Source organism: Canis aureus, unplaced genomic scaffold, assembly GCF_053574225.1.
Source record: "Canis aureus isolate CA01 unplaced genomic scaffold, VMU_Caureus_v.1.0 ptg000104l_RagTag, whole genome shotgun sequence".
NCBI classification, from domain to species: Eukaryota; Metazoa; Chordata; class Mammalia; order Carnivora; family Canidae; genus Canis; species Canis aureus.
The window spans coordinates 7,144-13,178 of NW_027554433.1; the positions used below are offsets into that span (position 1 = coordinate 7,144).

General features: G+C 40.2%; 1 pseudogene; it reads left to right on the top strand.

Annotated features, from left to right (window-relative positions):
* The first annotated feature begins 4,505 nt into the window (after window positions 1-4,505).
* Window positions 4,506-5,460, top strand: LOC144309584 (18S ribosomal RNA; annotated as a pseudogene).
* The last annotated feature ends 575 nt before the right edge of the window (window positions 5,461-6,035 follow it).

Genomic DNA, 6,035 nt, shown 5'->3' on the forward strand with positions numbered 1-6,035 from the left:
CCGTATTGGAGATGTAGGCTTCATTATAACCATAGCATGGTTTCTATTGAACTTAAACACATGAGACCTTCAACAAATCTTTATTACAACAAACGATAATTTTAATTTGCCGCTACTTGGCTTACTATTAGCAGCTACCGGTAAATCTGCTCAATTCGGCTTACATCCCTGACTCCCCTCAGCCATAGAAGGCCCCACTCCTGTATCAGCCCTACTTCACTCAAGCACAATAGTTGTAGCAGGAGTATTTCTTCTTATCCGCTTTCATCCACTAATAGAGCATAATCAAACTATTCAAACCCTCACTTTATGCTTAGGGGCTATTACTACACTATTTACTGCAATCTGCGCTCTTACACAGAACGATATCAAAAAAATTGTAGCGTTCTCTACCTCAAGCCAACTAGGCCTAATAATAGTAACAATTGGCATTAACCAGCCTTACCTAGCCTTCTTACACATCTGCACTCACGCATTTTTTAAAGCTATGTTATTCATATGTTCAGGGTCAATTATCCACAGCCTAAACGATGAACAAGACATTCGAAAGATAGGTGGCCTATTTAAAGTCCTTCCCTTCACCACAACTTCCCTGATTGTCGGAAGCCTCGCATTAACAGGCATACCTTTCCTTACAGGATTCTACTCCAAAGACCTGATCATCGAGTCCGCTAACACGTCGAATACCAACGCCTGAGCCCTCTTAATTACACTCGTTGCCACATCCCTAACCGCTGCCTACAGCACCCGAATTATATTCTTCGCTCTACTAGGCCAGCCCCGCTTCTCCCCTATAATCCTTATCAACGAGAATAATCCTCTCCTAATTAACTCTATTAAACGACTCCTTATCGGAAGTGTATTTGCAGGATACATTATCTCCCACAGCATCACACCCACCACCATCCCACAGATAACTATGCCTCATTATCTAAAAATGATAGCCCTTGCAGTAACTATCTTGGGTTTCATCCTGGCACTAGAACTAAACCTTACCATACAAGGACTCAAATTTAACTATCCATCTAATTACTTTAAATTTTCCACCCTCCTTGGCTATTATCCAACCATTATGCACCGCCTCACACCTAAAACAAGTTTAACCATCAGCCAGAAATCAGCATCTATACTTCTGGACTCCATCTGACTAGAAAACATCCTACCCAAATCAATCTCGTATTTCCAAATAAAATCTTCTACCCTTATTTCAAATCAAAAGGGTCTCATCAAGCTCTATTTCCTATCGTTCATACTAACTATAATTCTCAGCCTACTAATCCTTAATTACCACGGGTAACTTCCATGATAACCAACACACCAGTTAACAGCGACCAACCTGTAACAATCACCAACCAGGTTCCATAACTATATAAAGCCGCAATACCCATAGCCTCTTCACTAAAAAACCCAGAGTCCCCCGTATCATAAATTACCCAATCCCCTATTCCATTAAACTTTAATACTACCTCCACCTCATCATCCTTCAAAATATAGCAAGCAGTCAACAACTCAGACAATAGACCAGTAATAAAAGCCGCTAGAACAGCCTTATTTGAAACTCACACCTCAGGGTATTGCTCAGTAGCCATAGCAGTTGTATAACCAAATACTACTAATATACCCCCCAAATAAATTAAAAACACTATCAGCCCTAAAAAAGAACCCCCAAAATTCAGAACAATCGCACAACCAATCCCACCGCTAATAATTAGCACAAGCCCACCATAAATAGGAGATGGTTTAGTGGCAAAACCCACAAAACTCATCACAAAAACGATACTTAAAATAAATACAATGTATGTTATCATTATTCCTACATGGAATTTAACCATGACTAATGACATGAAAAATCATCGTTGTATTTCAACTATAAGAACATTAATGACCAACATTCGAAAAACCCACCCACTAGCCAAAATTGTCAACAATTCATTCATTGACCTCCCAGCGCCATCTAACATCTCTGCTTGATGGAATTTCGGGTCCTTATTAGGAGTATGCTTGATTCTACAGATTCTAACAGGTTTATTTCTAGCTATACACTACACATCGGACACGGCCACAGCTTTTTCATCGGTCACCCACATCTGTCGAGACGTTAACTACGGCTGAATTATCCGCTATATACATGCAAATGGCGCTTCCATATTCTTCATCTGCCTATTCATACATGTGGGACGAGGCCTATACTATGGATCCTATGTATTCATAGAAACATGAAACATTGGAATTGTACTACTATTCGCAACCATAGCCACAGCATTCATAGGCTATGTACTGCCGTGAGGACAAATATCATTTTGAGGGGCAACTGTAATCACTAACCTTCTCTCCGCCATCCCCTATATCGGAACCAACTTAGTAGAGTGAATCTGAGGTGGCTTCTCAGTAGACAAAGCAACCTTAACACGATTCTTTGCATTTCATTTTATCTTTCCATTCATCATCGCAGCTCTAGCAATAGTACACCTCCTATTTCTACACGAAACCGGATCCAACAACCCCTCAGGAATCACATCAGACTCAGACAAAATTCCGTTTCACCCCTACTACACAATTAAAGATATCCTAGGAATCCTACTCCTGCTCCTAGTCTTAATATCACTAGTTTTATTTTCACCAGACCTATTAGGAGATCCAGACAACTACACCCCTGCAAACCCCCTAAACACCCCTCCACATATCAAACCTGAATGATACTTCCTATTCGCCTATGCCATCCTACGATCTATCCCTAATAAATTAGGAGGTGTACTCGCCCTAGTATTCTCCATCCTAATTTTAGCATTCATTCCATTCCTCCACACATCTAAGCAACGCAGTATAATATTCCGACCCCTCAGCCAATGCCTATTCTGACTTTTAGTCGCCGATCTTCTCACTTTAACTTGGATTGGAGGACAGCCAGTTGAACACCCTTTCATCATTATCGGACAGGTCGCCTCAATTCTATATTTCACCATCCTATTGATTCTAATGCCAACAATTAGCGTTATCGAAAATAATCTTCTAAAATGAAGAGTCTTTGTAGTATAATCATTACCTTGGTCTTGTAAACCAAAAATGGAGAGTAGTCGCCCTCCCTAAGACTCAAGGAAGAAGCTCTTGCTCCACCATCAGCACCCAAAGCTGAAATTCTTCTTAAACTATTCCCTGACACCCCCTACATTCATATATTGGACCACCTCTACTGTGCTATGTCAGTATCTCCAAAAAATCCTTCTTTCCCTCCCCTATGTACGTCGTGCATTAATGGCTTGCCCCATGCATATAAGCATGTACATGATATTATATCTTTACATAGGACATGTCTAGTCCAATTCCACAACCCATTGATCCTCAACAGTAACTAGATGCATATCACTTAGTCCAATAAGGGCTTAATCACCATGCCTCGAGAAACCATCAATCCTTGCCTGTAATGTCACTCTTCTCGCTCCGGGCCCATGCTAATGTGGGGGTTACTATCATGAAACTATACCTGGCATCTGGTTCTTACCTCAGGGCCATGACTCTATTTATTCCAATCCTACTAATTCTCGCAAATGGGACATCTCGATGGACTAGTGACTAATCAGCCCATGATCACACATAACTGTGGTGTCATGCATTTGGTATCTTTTATTTTTAGGGGGGGAATCTGCTATCACTCATCTATGACCGCAACGGCACTAACTCTAACTTATCTTCTGCTCTCAGGGAATATGCCCGTCGCGGCCCTAATGCAGTCAAATAACTTGTAGCTGGACTTATTCATTATCATTTATCAACTCACGCATAAAATCAAGGTGCTATTCAGTCAATGGTTTCAGGACATATAATTCTAGGACACACGTGTGTACACGTACGTACACGTGTGTACACGTACGTACACGTGTGTACACGTACGTACACGTGTGTACACGTACGTACACGTGTGTACACGTACGTACACGTGTGTACACGTACGTACACGTGTGTACACGTACGTACACGTACGTACACGTACGTACACGTACGTACACGTACGTACACGTACGTACACGTGTGTACACGTACGTACACGTGTGTACACGTACGTACACGTGTGTACACGTACGTACACGTGTGTACACGTACGTACACGTGTGTACACGTACGTACACGTGTGTACACGTACGTACACGCGCAAGACATTAAGTTAACTTATACAAACCCCCCTTACCCCCCATAAACTCATGTCATCTATTATACACTTATTTATGTCCTGCCAAACCCCAAAAACAGGACTAAGTGCATACAATACTCACAAGCTTTATTTAAATTGTATACAAATGTATTGCTACTCTAGTTAACTTAACACAACAGTCTTACACGCATTCGATCTCGTGGTCTATCTATAGATAGCATCCCCTTTTTTTTTCCTCTCATATTTACTATGTATTTTATTTATTATACACACTACAATTTCAGTATAAGTTAATGTAGCTTAATTAATAAAGCAAGGCACTGAAAATGCCAAGATGAGTCGCACGACTCCATAAACACAAAGGTTTGGTCCTAGCCTTCCTATTAGTTCTTAGTAGACTTACACATGCAAGTCTCCACGCCCCAGTGAGAATGCCCTTAAAATCAGCAGTGATCTAAAGGAGCAGGTATCAAGCACACTCTTAAGTAGCTCATAACACCTTGCTAAGCCACACCCCCACGGGATACAGCAGTGATAAAAATTAAGCCATAAACGAAAGTTTGACTAAGCCATACTAAAAAGGGTTGGTAAATTTCGTGCCAGCCACCGCGGTCATACGATTAACCCAAACTAATAGGCCCACGGCGTAAAGCGTGTTTAAGATACCTTTGCACTAAAGTTAAAACTTAACTAAGCCGTAAAAAGCTACAGTTACCATAAAATAGACCACGAAAGTGACTTTATAATAATCTGACTACACGATAGCTAAGACCCAAACTGGGATTAGATACCCCACTATGCTTAGCCCTAAACATAGATAATTTTACAACAAAATAATTCGCCAGAGGACTACTAGCAATAGCTTAAAACTCAAAGGACTTGGCGGTGCTTTATATCCCTCTAGAGGAGCCTGTTCTATAATCGATAAACCCCGATAAACCTCACCACCCTTTGCTAATTCAGTCTATATACCGCCATCTTCAGCAAACCCTCAAAAGGTAGAATAGTAAGCACAATCATTTTACATAAAAAAGTTAGGTCAAGGTGTAACTTATGGGGTGGGAAGAAATGGGCTACATTTTCTACCCAAGAACATTCCACGAACGTTTTTATGAAATTAAAAACTGAAGGAGGATTTAGTAGTAAATTAAGAATAGAGAGCTTAATTGAATAGGGCCATGAAGCACGCACACACCGCCCGTCACCCTCCTCAAGTAATAAGACACAACCATAACCATATTAACTTAACTAAGACACAAGAGGAGACAAGTCGTAACAAGGTAAGCATACCGGAAGGTGTGCTTGGATTAATCAAAGTGTAGCTTAACTAAAGCGTCTGGCCTACACCCAGAAGATTTCATTACTTATGACCACTTTGAACAAAAGCTAGCCCAACTAACCCCAAACTTAAGTATCACAGACATATAAAGTAAAACATTTAGTTAAATAATAAAAGTATAGGAGATAGAAATTTTAATTGGAGCGATAGAGATAGTACCGTAAGGGAATGATGAAAGACATCTTAACAGTATTAAACAGCAAAGATTACCCCTTTTACCTTTTGCATAATGAACTAGCCAGAAACGACTTAACAAAGAGAACTTAAGCTAAGCTCCCCGAAACCAGACGAGCTACCCATAAACAATCTAAAAGGATCAACTCATCTATGTAGCAAAATAGTGAGAAGATTTGTGGGTAGAGGTGAAAAGCCTAACGAGCCTGGTGATAGCTGGTTGCCCACAAACAGAATTTTAGTTCAACTTTAAATTTACCTAAAAAAAAACAAAATTTTAATGTAAATTTAAAATATAGTCTAAGAAGGTACAGCTTCTTAGAATCAGGATACAACCTTTATTAGAGAGTATATACTAACATCACCATAGTTGGC